This window comes from Raphanus sativus, chromosome 2, assembly GCF_000801105.2.
Source record: "Raphanus sativus cultivar WK10039 chromosome 2, ASM80110v3, whole genome shotgun sequence".
Lineage (NCBI taxonomy): Eukaryota > Viridiplantae > Streptophyta > Magnoliopsida > Brassicales > Brassicaceae > Raphanus > Raphanus sativus.
The window spans coordinates 15,537,321-15,551,580 of NC_079512.1; the positions used below are offsets into that span (position 1 = coordinate 15,537,321).

General features: G+C 39.1%; 2 long non-coding RNA genes across 4 annotated transcripts; both read left to right on the forward strand.

The window, feature by feature from the left end:
• Positions 1–6,985: 6,985 nt before the first annotated feature.
• LOC108833720 (uncharacterized) lies at positions 6,986–8,896 on the forward strand. Of its 2 annotated transcripts, none has more exons than XR_001946742.2 (6): positions 6,986–7,295; positions 7,401–7,488; positions 7,572–7,795; positions 7,865–8,052; positions 8,125–8,215; positions 8,669–8,896. It is a non-coding gene; the product is annotated as an uncharacterized LOC108833720 (long non-coding RNA). The 2 variants fall into 2 exon arrangements; XR_008942662.1 differs by having other exon boundaries at positions 6,987–7,295; positions 7,430–7,488.
• A 1,094-nt stretch (positions 8,897–9,990) lies between these two features.
• Positions 9,991–10,761, forward strand: LOC130508765 (uncharacterized). Of its 2 annotated transcripts, none has more exons than XR_008942953.1 (3): positions 9,991–10,148; positions 10,271–10,385; positions 10,480–10,761. It is a non-coding gene; the product is annotated as an uncharacterized LOC130508765 (long non-coding RNA). The 2 variants fall into 2 exon arrangements; XR_008942954.1 differs by having other exon boundaries at positions 9,994–10,186.
• Positions 10,762–14,260: the final 3,499 nt, after the last annotated feature.

Below are 14,260 nucleotides of genomic sequence, written 5' to 3' on the forward strand. Positions count from 1 at the left end.
AGTGAAACCATCAATCTCCTTTTCATTAGCTTCTCTCTTAAGGTTCTTAGGAATCTTCTCCTTCTGACTCCTTAACCTTCTTCCTACAGTTTCTTCTGATGCAGGTGTAGTGTCTGAAAGGTTACTAGTTATTTCGGTAGGGATAGCTTGTGGTTTCGGTGTGGGTCTGAGTGCATTGATTCGGTTGCTGTCTATCGATGGTAGTTGCACTCGGTATACGAGAGGTGCGTGTCGATCGATGAGTGGCTCGTCTCGTCAGGCGATATCTTCGTAGGTGTGGGTGGGTGGGTATGGATGAGAAGCCGTGAATTCAGCATGTGTCAATATCCTAACCGCGTTGCAGTCTGCAAGCGTATCCGGAAAAGACATCGTTGATGTCGATCGATGTGGGCTAGTTGGTGTCGATCGACACCATTGTGATCCACCGAGACTTAGCGAACTTTCTACTTCAAACTCTCCTTCTTGTAGCTTCTCCTGTTTCACCACTTGCCAGAAATCATCATCTATGATAACATTGACGTGATGTTTCCTATTTCCTTCCCCTACTTCCTTAGAAGTTCCAATCCTCCTGATAGAGTCTTCAGTCTGGACAATCTATGTCTCAAGTTTCTTAACTTGAGTGCAGATGGTGTCTATCCTCGTGGTCAGATTGTTGAAGACAGAATCAATCTTCCCATTGAAGTCTACTGTAAGCTTCTGCTGACCTTCCAGAACTCTATCAATCATGGCATCAAATTTACTCTCCTGGGTGGGTGGCGGTGGGTTTTGGTAAGCTGAGTTGCCGTAGTTCCTTGTGTTGGTGAAGGGTTTCTGATACTGTGAACTCTGGTTGTAGTTACTCTTCTGACCACTGCCAAAAAAATTTTCTGTTTCCACTCTGGTTTCCATATCTCTGAAATCTAGTACCTCCAATGTAGTTCACATCTTCCTCTGTATCATCCTCTCTAGCCTCTCCTTCTTCAGCTGAGCAGACTGGTTGCCCCAGAAATGCATGTAAAGCATCTATCTTGGCTCTGACTTCATTCATCTGGTCTTCCCCGATGGATGCAACCGATTTCTTCTTGTCAGAGTCAGTGTTCTTGGTGCTGCTGCTGTTGGCTAGGTTCTCAATAAGTCTCACAGCCTCTATTGGATTCCTAGTGTTGAAGTTCCTCTCACTAGCAGTATCAAGAACCATCTGATACCTTAAGGCGATACCTCTGTAGAAAGTGCTTAACAGCTGCACTTCATTGAAACCATGGTGTGGACAGTCTCGCTGGAAGAACTTGAATCTGATCCACGCGTCTTTAAAAGTCTCACTAGGCTTTTACGCGAAAGTGGCGATTTTGCTTCTTAAGTCTTCAGCGCGTGCCTCATCAAAGAAATTACGCAGGAAGGCGTTTTTTATGTCGGCCCAGGATGTCAGTGATCCTGTAGGTAGCTGCTTGAGCCAGTGCGAAGCTTCTCCAATCAGTGAGTATTTGAAGAGCTTGCAGAGTAGGTAGTCCTCGGGGACTCCATCCATACGAATAACAGCGATAAGATCCTCGAACCTCTCCAGATGGTCCATAGGATGCTCGTGTGATTGCCCAGAATAAGGTATCTGAGACACGAGAGAGTAGTACTGAGGCTTGAGCTCGAAGTTCGGCTTCTGAATCTCTGGAAGTCGAATAGCTGATCTGTTGGTGTAGTACTCGTCTGGACGGTTATAGTCTGCCAACGATCGTGTTTGACCTTCTCTTGTAGCCTCATCTTCAGGTTCAGGGATTATGTTTCCCTGTGCATCTAGCTTCTGACATGTTGCATTACGCAGATGACCATCTTGGTCATACAGGTTTCCATTCTCGCCCTGCGTGAGAATGACAATCGCGACCATGCTTCGCGGAGTAGTGTCGATCGATATACGGTTAGAAGTATCGAACGATGCGGATCGGCGAACGGTATCGGTCGACGGTGCTGTCTGAGTGTCGGTCGACTGTTGAACGTGAGTATCAGTCGACGGTAATGCGGTTCTGTCGATTGATGCGGAGCGTAGGTCTTTGCGGATTGAGCGTTCCAAGTGTGCTGGATCCTCTGAGAATAATAGTTGATTTCCCCTGTTGCTTCTGGTACTGTTGGGCATGTACCTGAAAGGACAAGAAAAAATTAAATAAGAAAGGGGGTAAAAGAAAAACCTAAGATTAATAAGATTAAATCTAATGGCGATCAAATCTCCCCAGCAACGGTGCCAAATTTGATAGTGCTCAAATTACCCAGTAGAGCTTACTTTCTCAAATAAGAGGTACAGCTGTAGTACTTAGGGATCGAATCACGAGGAGCTAGGGAACCAATTAAATAAAATCTACTAATCAATCATAGGCAAGGTTGGTTTATATGATAGAAATAAAAATAACAATTCCTAAAATGAGCAAGGCAGTTGCTCTAACTAACAATATGAAGGGTTGTTTAAATGGGATAAAGAGTGCTAGACATAGGGTTTCTATTCAGGAATGGAGATTATAATCTCTATAAATGCTTTAACAAGTTGCTTGCATGATACTATAGATCTCAGCCGCTTAACATATGTGAATGAATCACTGGTTAAAATATCTAGATCTCTGGCCACACCTTTCGCATGATGACACAAAAAAAGAGTCGGTCGATATCCTTTTGAGATATCGAGCGATACACCTTTCGCGGCGCCGATCGATTCACCAGTCGGGTTATCGATCGACGGCTTCTAGATCTGCCTAGGCGCGAACCGAATATGACCACAAGGTCTCAAGGAGGAACTGTCGTTCTTCTCAACGGGAAACAGGCATCGCTCAAATGGATAATTCAAGATAATCTAAGATCCTAGTGATCTATGTTCTAGTTAGCTACTCTAAAACAAGCATAGGGTACAATCCATTTGATGAGTATCACAACTTAGCAATTATAGCTTGGGGCTAATCCCACAAACCTATTTAAACCCTAGATCTAACAAGTAGACTACTCAGACATAGCTAAGCAATTCATAATAATAGATAGATGAAAGAATTGCATAGATAGAATAAAGTAGAAATACAAAAGGAGATGAGAAATCTCTCCAATCTCTCTCAAACAAATAAAACTCTAGTCTCTCTCTCACACTCTCTGCTTTGGTTGTAAAAAGCTTCAAGCTTCAAAGGGTTTCTAAACTTGCCGTCAAAAGCACTTAGCAGGAGTATTTAAGCATTTCCATTAGGTTAAAAACTCGTCAGGGGCAATCTCGTAATTTGGTGAAGTCTTGGTGAAGTAGTCGGCTAAACCATTTCGTCCTCGATATCGATCGACAACACTAAATGTGTATCGATCGATTTTAATCTTCTAGTACGCGGATCTTCTCAGCTACATCGATCGACAACTCAGGATGAGTATCGATCAATTGTAATCGCAATGTTGACTTCCGACTTAGTCTTGAATGGTCAACTCGGGTGTATCATCTCTTGTACTCCAAAATGCTCCAAAAACATCACTTTCTCACAAAATGCTCCTGAACCTGAAAACATACCTAACAGGCTAGAAAACAGATTAAATATATAATAAAATACTAGTATACCATGGTTAAAAACGGGTAAAATCCATGGTATATCAACTCCCCCAGACTTACTCCTTTGCTTATCCTCAAGCAAAAACAGTAGTCTTTGGAAAAAGGTTTGGAAATAGCAGGAACTCAAGGATTCAATATATTGAAGTCATCACTCTATGGATTTGCAATTCATGTCTAAACATCCTAATCACAGAAGTTCATTATGCATTATCCTAGCTTAGCAACTAAACTCATCTAGTCAACAACATAGCAATTCTCATCTGACATTCCCCTCTACTAACCTCATTTCTTAACATAAAATAAAGTGCAGGCTTTACCTTGGGAGTATCGATCAAAGAACACATGGATTCAACTCAAACAAGTATCTGAACACACAGGTAGTCTTCTCTGATTCATTTTTCCCCTCTTCTCTCTTCACTGAATCTCTTATTAGTTTCAATTTCAACAGGTTTCGATGCCACATAGGTCATCTAGTCCATCTCATTGACATTTGCGTTGTAACTCATACATTTTTGACAAAGTGTAGCGAATATTGGGGTCGCAGGAATCACTCCTACCCCTCGTTTCCACAATGTGTGATCATCCTTGAGATTTAGAATACTGGGGTCGCAGGAGACACTCATATCCCTCTGCTTCTCAAGAAATCATTTCAATCTTTTATAACATAAACTTAGATCTCGAGATGCCGAAGAGAGCAAAGGAAGGGAACCAGAAACACACAGACTTTTTACCTTCCAGACTTGTAAGAGGATTCCGATCCAGTGATATCCAAGCCCCAAGACAAGCAAATAAGTCAGTATTAGTGTTGGAGGTCGGCTTTGGTTCCTTCAAACAATCTTAGCTAGTGAATATAGATAGCAAGTTGATCCACTTTAGCATCTTTAGTACTATCTGCAATCAGTAATCTAGAATGGTGTTAAAGAGTGGTCAGACAATCAAATATAAATCCATATCAATGTTCCTATTTAATACTTATGCGAAAATAATTTTGAAAACCAATTTAAATAAAAACCAAAATAAAAACACATATTAGTAAACTCCCCCCCCCCAGACTTAAATTACACTGTCCCAGTGTAACATCCGGTGGTGAGGTAAATAAAATAAAACATAATAAATATAACAAGTTAGAATGAATAAACCTGATCGACAAGATGTCGATCGATTCATAGTGGTATACGTCGATCGTTAGTAATGGGCGTGTGGTGTCGAGCGATATGAATGGTGAATGTCGGTCGATGGAATTATCATTCTACTTGGATCTAACAAAAACTGCAAAATAAAGTCGAAAAAAATAAACGCAAAAATGAAAATTAAAAATAAAAATAAAAATAAAATAAAGAAAAAGAAAACCTAATAGTGGGTTGCCTCCCACTCAGCGCTTGGTTATAGTCATTTAGCTTGATTGTGGTAGGTGAGTGACTCATGGGGTGCAGAAACTGCTGATTACCGGACAGAAATCATCAATCTTGTGTCTCCTACTATTGAACCATGTGGCGATGAAGCTTCTTGTGGCATCATCCGCTTGTAGTTGCTTCTTATCTATCTGGAGGACTGTATCTTGAAGTTTCCTCACAGAATTCTCGATGTATTCGATTTTGTCAACTTTCTTGTCGATGGTCTGGTAGGTGTGTACGGACAATAAATTTAGCTCACTCTGTAATGCATCGATCCTGTCCAAAATAAACTGATCTCGGTCTGCTAAAGACTCGGTGTCGATCGATGCTACGAGATGCGCGTCGGTCATTTCGCTGACGGGTATGTCGGTCGATTCAGAATCCATTGTGTCGATCGACTGTGAACACTGTCCTTGGTACTGCAGAGCACGTATATTGCCCTTCATGTGGCGAGTAGTTCTGCAGAGGCTGTTAACCCTTTCGTTAACAGTGTAGTCAATGGTATCACAGGTCCCGTTGAGTCTTCTTTCCATAGCATCCATGGCCTCATACAGCTCAAGTTTAAGTTCATCAACTGCTGCTGGAGTGCCTGCTCTCTTCGCTGGTGGTGGTTCGGTGTCGATCGATGTTGGTCGAGGCCTATTGATCGATGCTTCCGTGTTGTCACAAAGGCCAAGACGATTTTGAACGATGCTCATGTGCCTATGTAGCTCGTTCAGCTGATGTGACATTGTGGCCTGAAATCGCAGGATAGGTGAACTGCAGAGTTCATGTTTTTGTACGTACGATTTCATCTTCTCTTCCAGTTCTGCGAACCTCGTGTCGATCGACGACGAAGGATGTGTGTCGATCGATGGAAAAGTAGCATTCTGAGCTTGGTCATTCTGGCGAATTGTATCCAACTCTTTCTGTAGAAGATCGATCCTCTTGCTTAACCATTCGACATTGTTGTTGAGAGGGTTGTAGACGTCTCCAATCCGTGTATTGATGTAGGCAACCTCCCATTCATCTTTCTTAGGTGATGAACGTTCTGGTCGGTCCATGGATGTAGTCTTGCCGATGTCGATCGATGGTACATGTACTCTGTCGGTCGATACTGGTGGCGTAGCCTCTTTCTCAAACATGGTCAATATGTTTCCAAGCTCCACTCTTATCTCAGCCATATCATTCTGGAAGTCTTTGTAACTGACATCCAAATGCTGGAAAGTGTCTTCCACCAATGTGCGCATGTTTGCCTCAAGGTGCACCTGAGCTCTCCATACATCAGTCACCATATCATCCACCTCCTCTTTACTGTAGGGCATTGGTGGTGGTGTGTATGCAAGGTAGGGGCGTGTGTGTATTGGAAGTTGTAAGCAACCTTTGTGAAAAAGGGATGCTCTATCCAAAAGTCTCTTTACTTGCTCCTTGGTAACATGGATGATCTCACCATCAACTCGTCTCTGTAAACACCATATTTATCCTTAGCTTCCCACTTGAATCTCCTGGATCCATCGGTATTGAAGGCACGTCGTCCAAACTCCAGTCGTCTGTCGGGCGATCGGACTCTTGGTCTGTCGATCGATCCTGGATATCCGCCGTCAATCGACGGTGTTGAAACGATATCGATCGATTGTGAATGTCGAGGTTGACCGAAGTGTTGAAGAACTGGATCCTCCCTTGTGTTGGTGTTGTGGTTGTCCTGGACGTGATGTAGGATGTTTGGATGGCTACGTTGCTTTGTGAACAGGTTTTCTGGTCCATTGGCAACTTGGAGGATGTCGACTATGTCCTCTCTGGATATGTGCAGAATTTTTCCATCCATAGCTCTTGCATAGCCATCTGTGTCCCTGAAAATTCCAAATTCATCAGGTGTTAGTGAAACGTTCCTGATATCATAAGGTTCATGAGATCTCGGTAGCACAAATTCACCAACTGCTATTAAAAATATCAAAAGTCAGATCCAAATTATATCGTAGCATTAAATTAACGCTACGCAGGATTTTCATTAAACGGGAAATCAAAACCCCATTTTAGAACCAATTTTGTTTTGGTAACACTTTAACCCGCCAACACTAAGTAGGAAAATTTGGTTTTGGCACTAATTTTTTTTGTTTTTTGGGAACTTTTTTTTTCTGCCAAATCTTTTTTCATCTCAACAAAAATATTTCACTTATTCAACCTAGAAAAAAAAAGTAGAAGCTCGATTCTTTTCCAGTCAAAACTCCGGCGAGTTTACCCACCCCTTCTGTTCTCAATCCAACGACGCTTCTACCCGAAAATCACAGACCCTATCTATTCTCTCTGCTTCTGCGATTGGAGGCGAAGAAGATCTGCTGCTACTCTTCAATGGCGGATAAGCTAATCGTGGCAAGCGGCGAGCCTGTAGACGGGTAAAACTTCCTCCGTCTCTCTCTTGTCTCATCTCTGCATCTTCTGTTGTTCTCTACTGATCTTGTCTTGGTTATTTTCTTGTTTTCCTCATTAATGCATCCAAGGGTTCTCATTTCGTGTTTCTATCTTGAAGTATCCAAGTCGGAGGGATACGAATCTGACACCAGGATCTAGTACAAAGCAGAAGTAGAGGTTCTACCTTTGAGATGCTTCTTGAAAATTCTCCATTTTGTTTCATAGTCTCTCAATTATCATCATCCATTTACTTGTTGTAGGAGGAGGGGACATGAAGAGAGTGAAAACCAGAACCCAAATTTAGCCACGCCTCCAAGATCATGGCGAGCAGCACTCAAGTCATCTTCCGCCAAGAAGATGAGAGAGACGGCACCGAAGCTAAAGAGCACGCAAGAAAGCCATTGCTGGAAGTGAGCAAAGAGAAGTTCCATGAGTCCACAGACGTTAAAGGAAGCACCTTTAAAGAGAACCGTAGAAGGAAGAAGTAAGTGTTGCTTCTTTGCGAAATGTTTGTTTTTATAATGTAAAAAGTTACTAACTTTGGAGTTTGCAGGAGAGTGGATGATGCGGAGAACATTCCTGTCTGTCTTAATGAGGAGACGACTGTTGTAAAGATGAAAGGAGAGGAGTGTAAAAGTTACAAGATGAAAGGAAAGGAGAGGAGTGGATGATGGTTCGACGCTAAGAAACTGTTCAAGTTTCGTTATGCTCTCTTGGAAGTTACAAGCTCTTGACACTGAGGTATTCAAGATCTTATGTGACTATGGGATCAAACAATTATCTTACAGGTTTCTGAAAAAAATTCTTCTGCAGTGGCCTGATGTGGAGTCTGTGATCAAGGAGGTGGAATGGTTGAAGGAATTCAATCTGTTTCCAAAATTTGGTTCTTATGCTTCAACTTCCGGTAAATTTTTGTAATCAGTTTGGTTTTCAGTATGAAGAAATTTCACGTTTTGTTTGCAAGAGAGTGTTATCTCACGCAATGGTTGATCATTTGTCTCTGTAACCTGAGGACTGATGTATTAGAATCGATAAGTTGCAGTGTTGGAGATTCTCCATTAAATGATTTTGCCTTAGCATGCATGTGCTGATGATACTTTCTGTTTGTTCCTTGTAAAACAAAAGGAACGATGATGTACTGAAAAAGATGAGCCTGTTTTGTGTATATTAATTCTTTACTTGGCTATATATTTACTTTGTTTCTTGTCTTATAACAAAACTCTAATTATCAGTTTGATATGGCTTAGTGTATGCCTAGGTGATGGTATTAATATTGACAGTTTCGTTTGTGTAATATATTGACTACGCTTGGTTTCGTTATTCTAAACTTTTGTTTGATATATGTTCATTATTTCAGAGAGATTGGACCAAGGCACAACTACTTGCAAAGGAGGACAAGCCAGAAAGCACTGAGTGGAGACTGAGCATCGCTATTCACTTGAACTTGAATTGAATCACAGCGTGTTTGGATGATATATCCTGGCAGTAGAATGACTGATGCTCTATCAATTTGTTTTTGTTTATGTAAATTTTGGATATGAAAATTTTGGATGATATATGAAATAATGTATGTTTTATAAGTTTAGTGAAAATATGTTTGAATAAACATGATAAAATAGGTATCAAATATTTTTTTTAAAATAATTGTATTTTTATAATGCCTTTGAATGTAAAATTATTATAAAAGATAAAATTGATAATTAGAGTTTTGTTATAAAATATTTATATATAATAGTTTAGAGATCCATCATCCATCTAATACCCTAAATCTAATACCCTAAACCCTAAAATTTAAACTTAAATGATATTATAAATACTAAATAAAATATTTTCAGATTTTAAACCTAAAATTTAAACTTGAACTTTAAAAAGTAATACGAAAAAAAAAATCCTACACTAATAATAAATTAGAAAAAAACAAAAAGAATATCTTTTACATCGAGTTCTAAACCCTAAACATGCCCTAAAACCTAACTACACATCTCCAAATTCTAACTTCAAACATTATATAAATATCTTTTTTTATTTGTATTTTGTAATATCGAAAAAAAACAAAACATAAACTTTAAACTTCAATCTTTTCATAATATAACTTTAATCTTGAATTTAAACTCAACATAACCTCAAACCACATACAACACTTCAAATCCTATATACTATAAATTTCAAATAAATCTAAAAAAATCTAATCTTTATATCAAAACTAAAATATATTAATTACATATACACATAAACTCAAAGCCTAATGTTATATCTTAAATCTAACCCCAAAACACTACATTACAAACCCTAAACTTACTAATTATTTTAATCTTATATCATTGGTTTTATCTAAGTTAAAATTTCTTATAAGAAGTGAAATCTAATCATTTTGTCAATCTTTTATCATTATTTAAAAAAATTTAAATGAAAAGCTTCATTTTTATATAAAGATATCAATAAAAAAAATATAATTACAATGACTAAAATATGAAATAACAATTTTAACTAATTGGTCAATCTTAGCCATTGATTGACTATAATCAAATGGCTACAAATAAAGCTTTTGGTTAAAACAAATTGACCAATAGCATACAAGGACGAGGATCAGTCCCTTTTTTAACCTCAGCCGTTGATTAACCTAAATCTAATGGTCAAGATCTTGGTTCTCTAATATCTTATCGTGTGTTTGTGGCCGTCTCTTTCTCTTCTCTTTTGTTTCAACTTTTTTTTCTTAATCTCACAGACTTATCGTTTCGTTCTTCCTAATCTCACAGATCTTGTCACTCTGATCTCTTTCTTCATCCCAACTAAACCTTGTCACTACCAGACCTCGTCTTCGTCTCCAATCTCTTTGCGTATGTGTTTTTATTTATTTGGGGAAATTTCTGATCTTGTACTGGTCACCTCTTTCTCTCGCACACCCTGTCTCTCGCTCTCTCTTAATATTCTGATTCTGATTTTGTTTTTGTGTTCTTAGTTAAATAAAGCGGAGGAGGATGAAGAAGCTTTATGGTTGTAATCTCAGCACCGACGCGGCAGACTCGTCTCTGGTCAAGCTCTGCGCTGGCTCCACCTCCACACCACCACCACAGGTCAACTCACTCCACCACTCCACCTTCCTCTTTTCTGCTCTCTTCTTCTCGTCATCTATATATATTTACGATTGTCTTTTGTTTTTTTTTATAGATTTGTCAAGGAGCAAGGGAAGAGAAGCAATGGTGCGACATAGCAGCGTCTCCGGCCAAGAGTGGTGCGGCGGTGGTGCAAGCCGGTGGTGGGGTGGTGGTCGTGCGGTGGAGATGCGAGCATCATGGCGGCCGAGACTGAAGAAGAATGTAGTTTGGTGTATTAGGTTTAGTTAGGGTTAATTAGTTAACTAATTTGTAATTGCAAACCAATTTGTATTGTAAACCATTTTGAAATTTTAAACCAATAAGAATGTAAACCATGTAAACCAAAATTTTTTTTTTTTTTTTTTTTTTTTGACAACAATAAACTACTCTATCGTGATTCCACCGGTTCAGAAAGCCAAACCGGAGGGATCGAGTCGACATATAACATAGCTGATGGTGAAATCTTTGCCCCATGAGCAAGCTTGTCCGCCATTATGTTTTGCGCCCTTGGGATATGTCGGATCTTGAAATTAGGGAAGAAAGTCTTACTTCTGCGAAATTCCTCCATATGCGTAGTAAATGCTGGCCATTCTTCGGTGAGGACACCATCTTCACCAATTGAGAACAATCCGTCGCAAAAACCACATCTGAGAACTGCAGGGTCTTCATGCACTCCATTGCCCAAATCAGCGCTTCACATTCTGCGTGTAAAGGAGATAGGCTACGTCGGAGATTCATTGCCCCCATCATCTTGTCCTCTGAGTCTGTCGTTCGGCAATACCACCCCTGTCCCGTAAATACATCTTGTTCCTTCCAAGATCCATCGATATAACATACCCTGGTTGATCCCAAAGTTTGCCAATCGGTAGGTGACTGAACATTTCCATGAGTGTCCTGTATCAATAATTGTGCCTCTGTCCATAGTGTTTCCTCGAGATCCGCTATCCGCAGAATCTCCTGGGGGTTCCCATTCCTATTTGTGTAGATTTTACTATTCCTATTTTTCCAAATATACCACATAATCCAAGGGAAATAGTTTGAGTCCACTTCTTTCGGTAGCCGCCAAAATAAGTAATCTAAACTTGTAAAAACTGATGTTGAGGGAAAAACTCCCGGTGGAGACGGGATCCTTGATAAGGCCCATGTTTGTAGAGCTGGTGGACATTCGAAAAGAACATGATGCACCGTTTCTTCCTCAGCTCCACAAATATTACATCTCAGATCACAATCAATTCCTCGTGTCTTTAAATTTTTGAACACCGGTAAAGTTCCGGATAATATTTGCCAAATAAAGTGCCGCAATTTTGGAGAGCACTTTAATTTCCAGGAGAAAGCCAATAATGTAAACCAAAATTTAATTTATAAAAATACCAATTTATTATTTTTTGTCAGTTACACCGATTTATTTATAAATTAATTTCTAATTTAAGTTTTTTAAAAGAAATTAAATTATATTCTAGATAATTAATATATATATATATATATATATATATAATTCAATTATAATTCAGTAGCACTGAAAATATGTTATTATTAAACAATGTTGCGACATGAATAAAACGCCATAGAAAACTACATAATAGTATGAAACTTGTGTCACTATACATATTATTATAGTACAAAATAAACGCTATAATATCTCTATTTTTTATAGCACACGCAAAAACGCTATGATATAAGGGGGGTCTATTATAGTTGCGGCTGTCATAGCGTATGTGTTTTCGCTACGAAAACGATACAATAGCGTTTTTTCGGTGCTATTAATGCCGATATTTCTTGTAGTGGACGGGCAAATAAAGAAACGTTTCACTTAAAAAAATTCGTAGTCAGATCATTTCACGAGATCCTCTTACATCCGACCAGGATACCATAGCGCGCTATACAAGAAAATCGAAATTTCGTCTAGCACTTCGTAAAGGAAGTCGCTCGGTTCGTACCCAGACAAATCATATAAGCCAATAACATTTCGCGGATTTAAAAACGGTACAAATCATGTCAAAATCACAAACAGGCAAAACGGAAGCCGATCAGTTATCGCATAGCCTTGAAGCTGAGACTAGACCTAGGTCTTGCCCTAAGCCCAGTCTTGCTGGCACTTAACATCTCACGGACATAATATCAAATACGAGATCCCAAAACATGTCTCTTATCGCTTATACCTAAAACGCTCGCTAAAAAAGTAGCATACGGACCAAGCGACGAATTAAGAGTTAGAATGCGAAATGACTACTTGCATTCTGCCCTCTACACTTGGCGAAAGTTTAAATTAGATCATAAAACAAATCATCGAAAAACTTACTTCATATTTATGAAAAGCCGCGCAAAGACGGCAGGGATTTGATAGTGCTCAAATTACCCAGTAGAGCTTACTCTCTCAAATAAGAGGTACAACTGTAGTACTTAGGGATCGAATCACGAGGAGTTAGGGAACCAATTAAATAAAATCTACTAATCAATCCTAGGCAAGGTTGGTTTATATGATAGAAATAAAAATAACAATTCCTAAAATGAGCAAGGCAGTTGCTCTAACTAACAATATGAAGGGTTGTTTAAATGGGATAAAGAGTGCTAGACATAGGGTTTCTATTCAGGAATGGAGATTATAATCTCTATAAATGCTTTAACAAGTTGCTTGCATGATACTATAGATCTCAGCCGCTTAACATATGTGAATGAATCACTGGTTAAAATATCTAGATCTCTGGCCACACCTTTCGCATGATAACACAGAAAAAGAGTCGGTCGATATCCTTTTGAGATATCAAGCGATACACCTTTCGCGGCGCCGATTGATTCACCAGTCGGGTTATCGAGCGACGGCTTCTAGATCTGCCTAGGCGCGAACCGAATATGACCACAAGGTCTCAAGGAGGAACTGTCGTTCTTCTCAACGGGAAACAGGCATCACTCAAATGGATAATTCAAAATAATCTAAGATCCTAGTGATCTATGTTCTAGTTAGCTAATCTAAAACAAGCATATGGTACAATCCATTTGATGAGTATCACAACTTAGCAATTATAGTTTGGGGCTAATCCCACAAACCTATTTAAACCCTAGATCTAACAAGTAGACTACTCAGACATAGCTAAACAATTCATAACAATAGATAGATGAAAGAATTGCATAGATAGAATAAAGTAGAAATATAAAAGGAGATGAGAAATCTCTCCAATCTCTCTCAAACAAATAAAACTCTAGTTTCTCTCTCACACTCTCTGCTTTGGTTGTTAATAGCTTCAAGCTTCAAAGGGTTTCAAAACTTGCCGTCAAAAATACTTAGCAGGAGTATTTAAGCATTTCCATTAGGTTAAAAACTTGTCAGGGGCAATCTTGTAATTTAGTGAAGTCTTGGTGAAGTAGTCGGCTAAACCATTTCGTCCTCGATATCGATCGACAACACTGAATGTGTATCGATCGATTATAATCTTCTAGTACTCGGATCTTCTCGGCTACATCGATCGACAACTCAGGATGAGTATCGATCGATTATAATCGCAATGTTGACTTCCGACTTAGTCTTGAATGGTCAAATCGGGTGTATCATCTCTTGTACTCCAAAATACTCCAAAAACATCACTTTCTCACAAAATGCTTCTAAACCTGAAAACATACCTAACAGGCTAGAAAACAGATTAAATATATAGTAAAATACTAGTATACCATGGTTAAAAACGGGTAAAATCCATGGTATATCAACTCCCCCAGACTTACTCCTTTGCTTGTCCTCAAGCAAAAACAGTAGTTTTTGGAAAAGGTTTGGAAATAGCAGGAACTCAAAGATTCAATATATTGAATTCATCACTCTATGGGTTTGCAATTCATGTCTAAACATCCTAGTCACAGAAGTTCAT